The sequence below is a fragment of the Heterocephalus glaber genome, unplaced genomic scaffold (assembly GCF_053883595.1).
Source record: "Heterocephalus glaber isolate CG9 unplaced genomic scaffold, H.glaber_assembly_v1.0 deba00001662, whole genome shotgun sequence".
In the NCBI taxonomy this organism is placed as follows: Eukaryota; Metazoa; Chordata; class Mammalia; order Rodentia; family Bathyergidae; genus Heterocephalus; species Heterocephalus glaber.
In genome coordinates this window covers 17,602,251-17,618,811 of record NW_028258403.1, presented here as the reverse complement: position 1 = coordinate 17,618,811, position 16,561 = coordinate 17,602,251, and the positions used below count along the sequence as shown (strand labels likewise).

Genomic DNA, 16,561 nt, shown 5'->3' with positions numbered 1-16,561 from the left:
CCAAAACCTGCTGATTTGGGATCATTCCCAGAGTCTAATAGCTCTATCTCAGAGAATCTTTACAGTTTGATGAATGATCCCTGACCTGTTTACATAGAAACAGCACTCTTCCCTGAAAAAGGCACAAGACCCCCTCTTATCTGCTGTTAGTAAGTCCAAGGCATGGTGGTTTTGAAGAGTGACTGCAGCTAAAGAGTCTATCTCTTTCTGTAGGTCTATTATAGAGTCAGAGACCTTTTTATGAGCTATTGGTTACCAGTTTTAGGGTGTTAGTGGGTCTGAATTGTCATGTCCCAGGACTGTGACCATGGAGGCCAACAGTAACATCAGGTTATTGGTGCCAGCAATTACCTTTTAAGTCAGAGTTAACAACTTATCTTTAAAGGAGACTGAGAATACTGGTGAAACACCCTATAATAATGATAAAGACAAGGGCTAGGAGACTCCTATGGACAGTCATCCAGTCTGCTGGGGCAACTGTAGCAATACCCACAGCAAAACTTAAGCAGTTCAAGGAGGCCTAGCAACCAGGGATAATGGTAACAGTCCATGGGGTGAATTTTAAGGGATCCTGTGAATGGTGTCCTCAGGCTTTGGCCATGCATAGACTAGTCACCTCCCGATGTGACTAGAGCAGGGCTGCTGTCTGCTGGTGATGTCTTGGAGGTCAAGTTGAGTCCTGAGGTCTCGCATCTGAGTTGAGTCCTGAAGGGATACTTGGGGTCCAGTTGTGTAGTCCAAGTGTATGAGACCTCTGTGGGGTGGGCCTTTTTCAGTCATGTGTGATTGACCCATGAGGTGATACCTGCAACTTTAACAGCAGTGAGGGTAGCAAGCACAACAGTATATTGCAGGACAAATAGGCTGGAGGGGTGCCTTTTTCCATCTTTAACCCAAAGTGAATATCCTGGCTGAAAGGGATAAGCTGGGTTACCCATAGGGATGGGAGTTCTTTCTAAAACTGTTTCATTAATCTGTGAAAAGATTTTGCCCAATGCTTGTTACTCTAAAGCTACATAACTATCTCCCAATTGTCTAACATCTCCCCTAAAATGTCTAATGATTGGGGAAGGTCTCCTAAACATCTCATATGGGGAATAACCTGAGAGTCCAGATGTGCACCTGACTCTGAGCAGGGCGAGAAGTAACATGTCTGGCTACTCTGCCCCTGTTTCTCAGCAGTGCTTAGCCAAGATAGTTTTAAGGTTTCACTTCATGCATTCAACATTCCCTGAACTCTGAGACCTATAGGTTGTGTGTAAATTCCATTTAGTCTTTAACCAATCAGAGAGGCCTTGGACAGCTTCAGTTGCACAGGCAGGCCCATTGTCACTTACAGTTGACAAGGGGAGTCTGCATAGTTTCTAGGGTGATCCTGGAATTTTTCACAGAGCAGCCCATGATACTGGGCCATTCTGGCATTGGAAAGCCATTTATGTCCCTAATTGTTCATCAGAATCATAACCAAGGGGGCTAGTTTTACTCAAAGGCTCTGTCCCAAGGTAATTTTGCCTCCTTGATGAGAGTCGCAGCTATCACCAGAGCTTGGAGGCAGGAGGCCATCCGGCTGCCATGGTGTCCCATTGTTTGGACAGATAGGACATTGGCCACTGCCAGGGCCCTACTGTCTGAGTCAGGACTCCCAGGGCTACATGGTCATTTTCATAAACAAGGAGATTCTCGGCTTACATCTGGTGCTGATGAGTACCCATTTAATCTCTTTAAAAAGCAAATTCCTATTGAGCATCCCATTTTAAGAGCTGGTTTTCTGATCTTGTGGGGCAGCATAGAGGAGCTAGGCTTCCTCAGAAAACCCAGATATCCAAATCCTACAGAATCCAGCTGTCCTCAAAAACTCATGGAGTTTCTTTTTGTTAGTTGGCCTGGGGAGGGAACAGATGATCTATTTTTCTCTCAGGCCCCAGGGAACAGTGTCCTTTGGTGATGATGAATCCCAGGTACAGAACAGAAGACCTAGATATTTGGGCCTTTTTCCAGGATGCTTTGTAGCCAGCATCTAGAGACGTTTTGTAACAGAGACTATTGTAACAGAGGGCAGTTCAGTCTCTCCCCAGGGAAAGCAACCAGGTCAGCAACTAGGGCTTCCCCAAATAACATGGGGGATTTTTTGAAGGCATGAGGAAGTCTCCAGGTTAACTGGATCCTTCACCTGGTATTGGAGTCTTCCCATTCAAAAGCAAAGAGTGGCTAGGTCGGGGTACAGAAGAAGGCATCTTTAAGATCCAGACAGGTAAACCAAGCTGCTCATAGTGGGAGCAGATTCAGTAGAGTGTAGGGGTTTGGAACTACTGGATGCAGAGTGACTATGGCATTGTTGATTGCCCAGAGGTCCTGTACCAGTCAGTATCCATTTCTGCCTGGCTTTTCAACTGGCAGCAGTGGCGTGTTTCAAGGGGACTGACACTCCTTTTTAGGATCCCTGCACCCCTCAACCAGCTGATGTGTTCCTGGATCCTGAGTCATGCCTCTCTGAATGTGACATACTGTCTCAGTCTGACAGGCTTTTCCCCTAACTTAAGTTCTACCAGGATTAGGGGCTGGTTCTTGGCCATCCCAGGTGGAGACTTTTCAGTCCACACCTCTGAAAATGTCTCTAGCAACTTTGAGGGGTTTATTTTTTCTGATCTGCAGTGTGCAATTTCCATTCATCCTCTCTGGCAATGGTTACAGACAGTGGCAGTCTTTTTTGTGTATTTAGGGTCAGGTTAGCAGGTCCCTTGTGGGTAAACATTACGCACACCCTGAGTTTAGTCAGCAAGTTTCTTCCTAAGAGAGGGACAAGGCACTCAGACAGATAAAGGAACTCATAGACCACTTCATGTTCCCCCAATTGACAGGTCCATGTTTAGCCAAACAGCCATGCCATCTGAACTCCAGTTGCCCCCATGATGGTGGTGTTCCTATTGGTGAAGGGGGCTACCAGGATGGTCACCACAGAATGTTCAGCCCCTGTAATCACCATAAAGGCCATTGCTTGGTCCCCTAACTGCCACATTGACCATGGGTTCCCAGGGGCCCAGAGTGGGGGAGCCTAAACTTTCCTAATCAGATTCAATTTCTGCAAGCCCAATCAGGTTAGGCACCAGTAGCTTAGGTTGGTATTGAGGGCTGGCATGACTGGAGGGCTTCCAACTAGGTGTGTCCTGCTTTTAATTGGGGCACTTGTTTTTCCTGAGTCTAATCTCTTTGCATTATGCACATTGGTCTGGACACAAGGGGACTTGTAGTCAGTTTTTTCCCTGGCATGGTGGCCCTGGTTTTTGAATAAGGTCTCGTCCCCTCGCCCCCCCCAAGTGGACCAGTCTACGAAGGCAGCATTAACCATCAGCTGAATTTCAGGAACCATGGGATTGAATGGGGGTGAAGATGCGGAATGCCTTGCAGAGTCACTTGTAAAAGTCACTGGGTGACTTGTCTGATTTTTGAGTCACTGAGGCCATTTTTGACATATTTTTTGGCTTTTTGACCCCAGCACGGATACCCTAAGGATGGCCTCTCAAAATCCTTCGAGAAGGGCTTGTCTGTCAGGGGTGTGAGAGTCCCAGGCTGGCTTGCTATCAGGAGCTGTAGCCTTTCCCCCTTGCACAGGGCCCATGGATGCCCCAGGGGCCTGACCCTGTAGATATTTCCTGGCCTTGGTGAAAATTCTATGCCTCTCTCCAGTGTTGAGGAGGGTGGAGGAGGCATTGGGGTAATGTCAGTCTCTCTCACACACCCCTGCATAGCTCCCAGCCTGTTTCTGGCCCTGCTGCCACTGGGAGGGCACATAGCTGACAAAGACAGCATCTCTGGAGCCTCCAGACTCCAGAGGGATGGGATATACCCAGACATACTTGAGTATATCAACAGTGGACTGGAATCCCAGGTGCTGGACCCAGCACTGACTCTCCTTGTTCAGTGACAAGCACAGGTGCTTGGCCTTGTCCTGGAAATTGAAAGTGAGAACATATTAGCCCCACCTCACCTCACTCTGACAAACCAGGAAGGCACCGTGGGAGCTGGTGCTTCCTTCCAGCACTAACTGGGCAGGCCTTGAGTCATGAGAGCATCCATGACCAAGGGTATCCTGAGAGGGACAGGTCCCCTTTCCCAGAATCCTGGAACAGGATTGACCCTGTGGCTGTTTCTGGAGTGTCCAGGGGAGGACAGGGAGTTGAGAGAGGATGAACTGTCCCTGCCAGGGGGTGGGGTCCCTCCTCAATGGGAATGGGAGGGGGGGGATTCTGGGGGAATCAGTTCCATTCAGTCAAAATGGGAGGCTGCAATGGAGACCAAACTGGGGGAGATGGATGCAGAGGGCTGGTCTGATAGGCCCCATACACCCCCTGAGAGAGACAGTCGTTGATCTCGGTGGAACCTCCAAAGTAAGGCAGAGTGTGTTGTTTCCAGCTCAGAAAATCAGCTGTGGTAAAGGACTGGTAGCAGAGAGTGGTAGGACCAGGCTGGGCAGTGCCTTCATCCAAGATGTGGGACAGAGGTCAGATCTTACAGACAGGCAGCTGGATAGCTGAGGTTTGAGCTGACGGAAGATGCCTGACAAGAGGTATCTCAGGGGAAACAATCTCATCACCATGTGGGATGCTGGAGGGACTGGAGGCTGGAGCCAGAAGAGGCAGATAAGGAGGAAGGCTGGACAGAGATGGAGAGGGGCCTATTAAAGGATTTTGAAGATGGCTGGCTGCTTCAGTAGGCAGTGGGTCTGAAGATGAGCTACCAGGTGAGATTAGTGGCAGGGATTTTGAAAGTGGCAGGGATTTTGAAAGTGGCAGGCTTCACGAAGAGTTGGAACTGGTGGAGTAGGTGCAGATGGCAGCTCTGGGGCATAACGCAGTGGCAGGGGATCTTCTTCTAATGAACCCTGATGAATTGGCCTTTCTGGGTCTCAGAGAGGTGGCCACTACTTTGAGTTATGAAAACCTGACTCTGCCCCTTCCTACCAATGCAGAATTGGACCCAGGCGGGTAGGGTCTGGGCAACCTCTAGCCAAGAATATAGGGGACCTGATCAGGGTAGCCTGGTTTGTCAGTAACGACTCTCCAGACTGCATACACAGTCTGAACATCCAGAATTCCTTCAGGGGGCCACCCTACATTCAACTGGGGCCAATCTATTTCACAGAGGCCTGCAGCCTTTCAAGCTTCAGTCTAATTCCATATTTTCTACTAAATCTCTTCTTGAATTTTTGACTATGCAGTCAGGGCCATGGGTTTACTATGGTTGTTACCCACGGTATATGTAGTGCTCTTGAATGGTGATGCAGCAGACAAAAGATGAGAGCCTTCCAAAGGAGACCACACAGGTGTCCACCTGGCCACATCCCTCATGGGAGCTTAGTTGCATTTTGGCTAAAGTACATGGGTAATCCCTCTCCTGGTCAGCCTCTCACCAGAGGAGGTGAGTCACTGTTATGCTGTTCAATGCCACCACAGGGTAGGATCCAATCAGATTCCAAAGCCAAAGCCGTGGAGCCACACAGACCAGTCGTAGAGAACCACGCCTGGTTACACTCACACATTCACCAGTTACTCAGAGGTTAAAATGTTCCTTCCCTCTTAGGGAGATCCTTGACCAAAGTCTCTGGCTTGAGACTATGAGAGGTGATCAGACTCTCCTGTCCACTGGGACAGGGCTGACTGGGTTCAAACTGAGCCCCAGGCTTTACCATATCCTGAAGTCTTGAAGGGGTTTTTAGTCCACCTCTTCTCCCGAGTCTAGTCGGGAGAAGCAAACACAGTCACCCTCACCCAATGAAGTAGGAACCACCAAACTGGTTGGAAGTGTGCCATCTTGTTCATCAGAAAGGGCTCCCAGAAGCCGCTCTCCAACTCCGAACTGGTGGCTCAAAGGGCCAGCTCATTCAGATTCCTGGCCAGGGAACCAAATGTTGTGGCAAGGGGAGCAGCTCGGAGGCACAGCCAAGTTACAGTATTAGAATTTGAAGTTACAGTGTTACAATTTGAAGACTCAAGAATATGATGGTCACTCAAAGAGGTGGAGAAAAACCTTTATGATGGTAGGCTCAGAGGAGTTTGTACTCAAAGTCTGAGTGCTCTACCAGAAATGAGGGCCTCCTTATATAGGGATCTACAGGATAGGGGAGCATGCTCACTAAAGCATGGGGGCAGAGTTACAGAAACACATGCTGTATGAGGATGCTCACTGAAGCAGTGGGGTGGAGTTACAGAACATTCTCAAAAGGGGGCAGAGCTTAACAGAACATTCCTGAAAGGTCACACAGTTCAAATAGTCAGAAAACATTTTGATACATTATGCTGCCCAGCAGCACAAACTGTTACATTTCTGGAATAAAACATTCTGCGGAAAGAAAAAAAAAAAATGGAGGCAAGGCAGGGGCCTGTCTTATCATATAGTATTGCTCTATCAGTTTTAGATTTTCAGTGTCTTTACAGTACTAGTATGGACGCAGTTCTCTATAGCGAGAAGGAGGAATCTAAAAAACATAAAATATTTTTTAAGTTAATTTTTAGAGCATTCAAGAGACTACTGAAAATCAAGGTTTTTTTCATCCTCTTTGTATGAAACAAAACACGTCTATAAACTTCTACCTGGGATTCTCTCAAGATGTAGTCATTTATTCCTAAAGATAATTTAAAAATTTTCCCTCTTCTGGTTGATTGTACTTCTGTGGTGGATTAACTAATGGCCACCTTGAATGCCCAGCTGAACTGAGTCAACGAGGTTCTGGGCATGGAGGATCCACCTGAGGATTGTTGCCAGTGGCATAAAAAGAGAACTGAAGGGAAAGATTTTGGGCTGTTGGTTTTCCTAGAGTAACTTACCGAGGCTCGTTTTCCTGTTAAGAACACAACTGTTCTCATCGACAGAGGAGCTCGGGTCCCCACCGTCCCTGCAGATGGCTGCTGCTTTCTTCAGGAGAGCTCTGATCTTCGCCTTGAGCATTGTTTCCTGGCTCCAGTGTAGATCCCTCAGCCTGGTGGCACAGATCCTTTATCCTACTGGCGCAGACTTTCTAGCTTCCACCACTGGCCTTTGGGCCTTCCTGGAACAGATCCTTGATATAGACTTGCATGAGACATTGCTGGGAGCTCTAGGCCTCTGGCTGGCCTCATGGAGGACATTGCCTTGGGTTCTAGGCCTTCAGCTGGTCTTGTGTGGGACATTGCCCTGGGATCCAGGCCCTCAGCTGGATTTTTCGAGTCTCTAATGTGTGGCCAGATCTCTTGCATGCCTCTACATTTGACTTTTTGGTTGAATATTATAAAATAGTCTTACAAATTATGTGTTCTGTATTAAATCTATTCCCTTGCAATCTATGACTACAACATCTTCTAAACACAAACCCTGTTGTTCAACAGGTATTTTCTCAATGAGGTCTGTCCTAGCAACTCAGAATCAGTATCCTCTTTTTATCTCGCATAGAAACCACTTACCCTCTCGATTTATTTCCTTATAACTATTTACATCCTGGTATCATTTTTTAAAATTTTATTAAAGTATGCATAATGTAAAATTTACCATTTTAACCATTCTTGACTATGCACTTCAGGAGCTGGGGTGTGCAACTATCAGAACATCCATCTCCAGAACTTTTTCATCTTCCCAAACTGAAACTCTCTACTTCTCTTGCCCAGCTCCTAACAATGTCCATTCTACTTTAAATTTGATTACTCTCTGTACTTCATGTAAATGGAATCACAATTTTTGTCTTTTTGAATCTGACTTATTCACTTTGCATAATACCTTCAAAGTTCCCTCATATAGCTTGTGACAGAATTGCATTTCTTCTTAAGCTAAATAATACCTCATTGTGGGTCTATACCATATTTTATTATTGGCTTGCTTTCACCTTTTGGCTATTATAAATAATGCTGTTATGAACATGATCATACAAATATAGATGCAGATAGACCAAATTTATAATAGTAAAATCGTAAGATTGTAATGGAGCTGAAAAGTATCCTATTACCCAGTGATACTGTAGGCATAGTGAGGTCATAGAGCAGTGCATTACTCACATGGTTGTGCTGATGCTCATATAAACAAACCTACTGCAATGCCAGTTGTATGAAAGTATGGCATGAGTGATTATGTACCGTACACAATACTTTTGGGTTTTTTCTGTACCAGGGATTGAACTCGGATCCTTGCGCTTTTGAGGCAGGCGGTGGAACCACTGAGCTAAATCCCCACCCCAAATACTTTCTCTCTTTCTCTCTCTCTCTCTCTCTCTCTCTCTCTCTCTCTCTTTCATGCTGGGGATCAAACTCAGGACCTTGCACTTGGGAGCAGGCAGCAGCACCACTGAGCTAAATCCCTGGCCCCCATACACAATACTTGAAAAGGAAACTAAATGACTCTCTCAGTGGTTTATGTTTCCTATACCATATTTTTATCATTATTTAGAATATATTCCTTCTACTTTTAAAGAGACACTTATTATAAAACAGTGTGCCATGTTACCCTGGCAGTTGGTATCATGTGTCTACTAATTCTATCAAGAGATTGACCTATACCATCTAGGTTTGTGTTCCCATAGGTTTTTGTTTGCCTGTTTGTTTTTTATTAGTAGGTATTTCACTGTGGTTTTGCTTTGCATTCCCCCTAAGGATTATTGATATTGTTCCGGCATCAATTTATTAATTTATTTGTTGGCTTGCATTGCCTGGTTCACCCAACAGGAAGTTGGCTCTGTGAATATGAGGAATGTGCCTGACTTGTTCACATTCTAGACCTGACCAAGAGTGACCTGGCTGGCACAAAGCAGATATTCAACTATTTGTTGAATAAACGAAAGGATGAATTTACTGGAGAGAAAAATTCAAACTCCAAATGTGGACTACATATTAATCTTCAGACAGTCACGTTTTGCCTGAAAAAATAATTAAATGTCATCTTCCCTACTCTGTGTTGTTGAAAAATGAGAGAAAAATGTGGTTATACCTTTCCTGCCTCAGAAACAAACTACTCAGCTTAATAAAATGTTGTGACTGATTCTCTCCAGCCTCTGGACTTGATAAAATCGAAGCGTGTTTGCTATTTCAGTGACCATATTAGATGTACTATTGCTCACCTGTACCACACATGTAGTACTTTGTGTTCAATAAATACCTGCTGGTAAATAAGTGAATAGTCCTGAAAACATACATATTGTATGTGAGAATTGTGGAAATCATCAGGACAAAAGATCCCCAGACAGTGGCTTTGGTATGAAAAATAAACATCAAGATTAGTGAGTAACTGAGTCTTTTTTCTTCAACTAAATCATCAATTTAGAAACTAAATCTCTTGCCAGATACCCTGTGCCTTTTGCTCCTCTACATATCAATCACCTGGAGAACACCAGAGAAGCCTGATGGGTTCACTCTATAGAGCATAAGGAAGGATTTTCCTGCATTCTTTGGCTTACACAGCTCTAGGAATAGTCCTGCTTACTTTACAGCACAGGCTACTTCCTGTTGTACCTGTTCTGCAAAGTGCACGACTGTTAGCAGAACGCAAGTATTCTCATTTGAATTTATTCTAATGTTTAAACAGAAAATGCATGCTTTATGACAACCAAGATTTCTGCTAGTTCTTGATAGGCATTGCTGGAATACAGTATCAATCTCTTTTGAGAACATGTGGGTAAGATGATAATCGATTTATCACTTGTCTCTGTTGTTTTTAAATAAATAAAAGAGGAAACCAACAAGTAGCCCTCAAAGCAACAAAGCCCTCCAGTCAGCCAGGTGTGGGAGATGTGACGGGTTACCCCTTCAGTGACGGTGGCTGTTATCTGTGGCTTCCTGGTCTCAGAGGCCAACAATGGTCAATCAAAGACACAGAGGAAAGTGAAGATGATCTCATGAAGTTCCTGGGAGAAATACCTGACAAAGGCCCGAGTCCTTTGCCTTGCTTCCTGCAGAGGGGTATCTGAATAAGAGCAGCCCTTCGTCACTCACCTGACAAGGAAATACTTGTTTCTGCTTTTCAGTGAATAATTCCTGTAGCTTTTGCATCAGAATTAGGGAACGGGTTTAAAATTTCCAAACCTCCACTCAGAATCAGAATCCCCTCTTACCAAATCAGTATCTCTGGAAGTAGGTAAAGTCCCCAAATCCTATTTTTCAGAAAGGATGAAAAGCCTCTCTCAAAAACCCTCTCAAGTTTCTTTGGCTAGGAATAAATTTCATGTTCATATCTCATATGGTTACTGGCCAGGAGAATAAGTAAGATTGAGTGTTAAACCCATCATACCAGGTTGGAGAGGGTTTCGCTTTCCTGAGCATGTGGCCCCAAAGGTGTGAATACTAGAATTAAGCTCTGTTGGCATGGAAAAAGGATGAGTGGGTGGGAGTTGAGAGCAATAATGACCTTGGTTGCTGATAAGAGATCATGACTCACATGGCTTCCTTGCTTGCCATTTCTTTAGGTTTACTCAAGATTTTCAGATCAAATACCCAAAATTTATTTTCCTCATTAGTAGCCATGTTTGCAAAGTCTAGAAACCATCAAAGAAACTAGAAAAAGTAGGAAAGTGCAAGAGATTGATCTTAGAATAATTCAAAATGCCAGATATAATTTTCTACTCAAAACACCATCAGGCACAATCAGTGGGAACATGACGCATTTTTCCTTTCATTCAACAAATATTTACTGAATATCTATTCTATGTCAGGTACTACATTTGGCCCTGGGGATAGATCAATAAATAACACAGACAAAAATTTCTGCCCTGTCCCTATGCGGGTGACTTCTCAGTGGAAGCAACAGAAAGTAAATAAATGAAGCTGGGAAAAAATGCTTGAAGGAGTAAGTTCTATAAAGAGAAATGCAGCAGGCAGGAAAAAAGGTCATATACCCTTGTGAGGATGCTGCCAATAAAAGAGGTGGGATTGAGCCCCATTGAAAAGAGAACATCTGTGCAAAGATGTAAAGAAGGGGAGCAGTGAGTCATGGGGACATGTAGGGGAGAGGATTCAACACATGTAAAGGCACCATCATGGGGTGCACCTGGTCCAAGGAGCAGAAAAAGGCCAGGAGATCGAAAGGAAATGGACCAAAGAAAGAGGAGTAGGAGCTGAATGGAAGGTAGAATGCAGGAGGGTGGGAAGAGTGCTTCTTACACCTCTTCAGGGACTCTGGTTTTACTCAGAGAAGATGGGAAGACATTGGGAGACTGAAAGTAGAGGAGGAAAGTGATCCATTTTTTATTTTAATAGAATCATTCTGGAATTGCTTTGAGTACAAACTATAGGAAGATGAATGAGGAAACTGTTGTACTGAGTCAGGTATGATGGAGTCAAAGTGATAGAAATGGACAAAAGAATTCAAGTATAAGTTCAAAGTTTCTGGCTTGAGTAACTGGATAGATGGAATTACCATTAGCTGATCTAGACAATACTGTGGAAAGAACAAGATTGTTTTTCAAGTGTTTTGGATTCTACTTAGTTTATCCAACTAGTGGTTTTCTAGGACATAGAAAGATAGATAGGGAAATAGTAAACTTTTAATTATTCAGTGATAATAATATACTCTATGTAAGGACTTTATCAAAATGATCGGGAATGACTGTACATCTGGAAGTTCATGACATTCATATTGACTTTGATTCATTCAATCCAGAAAGCTCAGTAACTACTCATTTAGCTTGTGTTTTAATTATTTAAATTAAAACTCAGGCACTTAAAAAAAAAAAAACTACTGCAGGGGATTGTGAATGACAAAGGGAGCTACAAATCCTGGCTTAGCTATTCCTTTACTCAAAAACCAGCATTTTGATTCCTTCCAGAAATGAACCAGAGCCTGGGCAGAGGTATTCAGCCAACAGTAGAGACACAGTCAAGGAAGGAGCACTAGACCCAGGAGGTAAAATAAAGTTTCCCAGAGAAGCCAAAACACAGTGTTCAAGAGCAAGGTTTCAGAGTCAAGTATACCTGTGTTCTTATCCCAGTCCCACCATTTACTATCCTTTTGCCTGGAGGAAATCTTGCCTAACTTTTCTGAGTTTCCTTGTCCTTTTCTATAGAGTAGACACAATAATGTCTATTTCATTTAAAAATGGAATGGGATAATGATTGTAAAGCATTTCTTATGATTGTTATTTTTGTTTCTAACATTTCCCTAAGTCTCAGTTAGTCTAAGATGGTGCAATACTTTCCCTATCAATGAAAGTCTACTAAATCAGACTACTAAAAAATGCCCTAGTCCAGTGAAGAACCTTTTAGAGCTTTCAATGATACAAACAGCCCCCTGCAGCATTGTGTGGTGTACGTTTTCCACCACTGCCCTAATCCAATATTTGGGTATCTGGGCAGTGATGACAATTCTTGAGTTGCATTTAGCTCTGATACCACTAGGGGGCACCCCCAGAAATTAATTTTGAAACAGACTATAATAATTGGTGAGTGGACACAAAAAGTTGACACACTTCCAAACAGGACTTATGCTTTGGAAGTAGACAGCTCAATGAACTTAGTTCACAGCATCTTTGGACTCTAACATCCATTATCTGGTTGTAGGAATTTACCGAGTGAATTCCTTTGCCAGTGGGTCACATACTTTGGTAAGATTCCATTTGTGATGACATCTCTGAATTCTGGGACTTTCTGCCCCTCTTCAGTCCAATATAGCCCTGTGTCCACATCAAGGCATTAAACCAGGCAACTTGCATCCAACTCACTTCCATAATTTTACATTAATTTCCCCACCCTTTGTACCATGAGTTTCCCATGCTGGGAAAACTGCTCACACATGGCTGAGCCAAATTCAAGGCCAAAAGTAGTGGCTCCAGAGCTCACACTCATATTGTCTTTATTGACAAGTAACTTTGAATTGATGCTAAATGTCAGAGAGTGATGGTAAAGAATAGGAATGGTCATTATCCCTTAAGCAGTTTATAACATGGGTTAAAAATGATATTTGTGTGGATAACACAGACTCTATCCAGTTTTTACTATGTACTTTATTTGGATTATTAATATAGATACTGATTCATATCTGTATGTGAGTCTATAGATATGTATGAATACATATAGATATACATATACACACCTGTATACATGTGTATGTACTGTGTATATATTATATATATGCAATTAGTATAAAGTTATCTGAATGTAACTATGTGCCAGATCCATAGCATCAAAGAAAAGGCAATTTTCTTGGAGAAAATTAAGGTCTCAGTGGACTTGGGACAATGGGACTACTGTATCAACACATGACCCTAGAAGATTTGTAGCCTAGTGCTTGGCAAAAGGTATAATGAGTGAATAAATGAATGACAGTTACTTCGTGAATCGAACGGAAATTAGAAACAGAGGACATAAGTAAAAAGGGATCAGTCAATTAACAATAACTAAATTCTAACCAGCTCAGGGGCATGTTGACAGATAAATGGATTAAAAATTGTGGTATTGGGCCGGGCTCAGTAGTTTTGCCGCCTGCTGCACAAGCGCAAGGACACAAGTTCAATCCCCAGTACCAAAAAAAAAAAAAAAAAAATTGTGGTATGTAAAAGCACAATGAAGGGCCAGGGATTTAGCTCAGTGGTTTCACCGCCTGCTGCTCAAGCACAAGGACCCAAGTTCAATCTCTGGTACCAAAAAAAAAAACCCACAATGAAGCATTTTTCAGCAATGAAAAAAAGTAAAATTATGTCATCTGTAGGAAACTTGATGGAACCGGAAATCATCAAGTTAAGCAAAATGTGCTAGACTCGGAAAGACAAATGTTATATGCTTTCTCTCATATAAAGTGTGATCAAAAAGGATTAAGATGTGCTATTTACATGCACTAACTTCCCATGATAATTGTATTCATTATGTATTGCAAACATGTACTAGTAAAAAAAAATTTTGAAAGAAAACTATGGTGAATGTGTAAATTTTTTAAAATATTACAGTAAAGTACACATTGCTATTAATCCACCTCAAAGTACTTCCCTTTGATTTGAACACACACCCCATCGTCTTGCCATTTTCTGAAGTAATTTACATTTATGGCAATTTCTGTCAAATAAAAACATCGTGGTGTGTCTTCATCCACTTTATTCACAGGATTTGGCACCGTGAGACTGCTAGCTTTTCTCCAAAATCAAAATGACCATGAAATGTAAATGTTTTGAATTGATTCAGGACATTGAGGCAACCACAACAGTGCAACTGCAACTACAGGTATGAAAGAGGATTTCCCAAAACTACTTTAGAAAGTGTCAAGAACGTGGGATAACTGCATTTGAAGTGAGGGGGAGTATTTTGATGGGGATTCATAGCAATGTGGACCTTTTCTGTAATTGTGAAAATTTAAACATTCACTGTAGTTTTTGATGGCACCTCATATATGAAATCTAAAAAGGGAGAGAGAGAGAGAGAGGACATGAAAGTAGAAAGGGGACTATTAGAGAAGAAGGGGCAGGGAGTGTGAGGGATGTGTAACAGTTAAGGTGGGTTGTCAACTTGATTGGCTTGAAGGCCACCCAGAGGATTAGGAAAGCACAGTTCTGGGTGTTTCTGAGTGAGTCATGGAAGTTAGGATCTTCAGGTCTTTATCTTCACTCTCCCTTCTTCTCTGACTGTTTATCTGCTCTCTGCTTCCCGGTTGCTATGAACTAAGCATTTTCACTTTTGCCATTCCCTTCTGCCATGAAGTTCCTGCTTGAGACCCAGGTGACCATGAACTGAATTCCCTGAAACTGTGAGCCAAATAAAACCTCCCTGCATCATCTCAGTGGGAAAGCTGAATAGTACAGGTGGTTTGGTGGGGGGGGTGTGTGTGTGAAAATTATGTTATATACATACACAAATCTGCTAAAATGAAACCCATTTATATCTTATAGCTAAAAAATTTTAAGGACACAAAAGAACAATAAAGTCAGCATTAATTATAGTTTTTTTAAAAGGATAAATTAAAAGGGGAGCCATTGATAAGATGGGAGTTATCAGAATGGAGCAAAGAGTTTCTTCTATGGGACCTGTTTAGCCAAAATCTGACTGGGACCTGGCTAGTGGAGGACTTTTAAACTCAATGATGATGATCAGATTATCTTTCCTAGCTTTCAGTCCCAGCCCAAAAAGTAGAGTTGTTGTTTGTGTGTGATTTTTTTGAGGTTTTTTTAAAAGACATTTTTCTCATAGATGTCATCCAACACTGGAAAGACTCCCCTTAAATCATTCTTATTTTCCAATGAAAATATATTCATCTTTATGAGCAAAGTAATCCACTGTCACTGAAAATTACTACTTACAGAATAGTCAGTTATAAGTAAGTCACTCATAGATTAATGGGCAATTAACACCAGCATTTTACCAATATTATTCACCACTTTGGTTGCTTCTCAAATATCATTTTTGCTTTTTCTTTCTTTAGCACTTTCCATTAGGGTTCTGGTTCTTATATTGTCCTAATGCCTTCCTTGAGCTGAACTGAGCAACATGTTTAGTGAGTCAAGCTCCCTGCCAATTTTCCAGGGAATGGAGCCATAGACCTACCTTCCAAATGATATTGACAGCAAAAGTCATCTTTTGTGTCTCAAAAAGTCAAAGTTGTAGTTTGTTTCAGACATAACAACAAAGTTTAACTGTGGTGAAATCATACTAAAGAGTCAATTTAAAATGTGTGCTTGGGAAAACGTTGAAGAATTCCCCCATACGGCATATTAATGAAAGCGGTATGGTTTGGAGTAACAAACGTATCCAAGAACCTCATGCAGAAAGTTAATGCAATTAATTCTCAGTAATGAATAATAAAAACTATATTATTTGTGCCTGAAGACCTGTAATGAGTCGAGAAAAGAAAATTTTTGTTAGTTTTATGTTAGAGTGTCAGCTAAAACTTTTGTTATATATCACCTCCTTGAAGTTCATTCACTGCTTTTAAAAGACTGTCTCTTACTCTTTTTTAGCAATTTTTCCTCTGTTTTGATAGATACACAGGTTTTCCCTGGTTTTTTTTTTGACTAAATGGAAATAGTCCCAAGATGCCTGCAATTTAGTGAACTTTAGATTGCAGATTCTACATAATTCAAATAACAGAGCCATGAAACCCCACTCTTTCATTTGGATTCTGTGAATTGCTGAGATTTGTGGAGTGCAAATGATGTCAGAATAATGCCCTAAAGGTGTAGTGTCAGGCCAGAATTCTGCCCTGGGATACACAGTTCACCCAGCAATGGAAGCAGTGCACTCATAACCCAGGGCTGAGTGCAGCCCTCATTGTTTTAATTACAGAGCTGCAGCATGTGGGTAAGAAACTTGGATTTGAGAGCAACAGAAGAAAGAGGATATTGTATCCCTTCAATCAGCTTTGTATTAGGAGATCCTTGAAGGGGAAATGATGTGAATGAAAGAAGGAGGACGAAAACAGCAAATACCAAGATCCCTATTTCAATATAATTTGGAGAAAATGACTGATTTGAATTGGTCATTTTGCCAGAAGAGATGACTCAAAGCTTCCAAAGAAGAAATGGAAATCAGGAAGATGCCTGAAGCCTGAAAGAAGGACAAATTGTGAAGATATGATTGACTGTAAGGCTTCAAAATCAACTGTACTAAAGATGAGCTTGGATTGTTGCCCAGAATAG

At 42.3% G+C, this 16,561-nt stretch overlaps 1 protein-coding gene and 1 pseudogene across 1 annotated transcript in view; one reads left to right on the top strand and one right to left on the bottom strand.

The window, feature by feature from the left end:
• Window positions 1-16,561, top strand: part of Slc25a21 (solute carrier family 25 member 21) — a 188,617-nt gene that overhangs the window by 111,415 nt on the left and 60,641 nt on the right. The gene's annotated exons all lie outside the window — the stretch shown is intronic.
• LOC106007938 (SH2B adapter protein 1-like) lies at window positions 3,518-6,942 on the bottom strand (annotated as a pseudogene).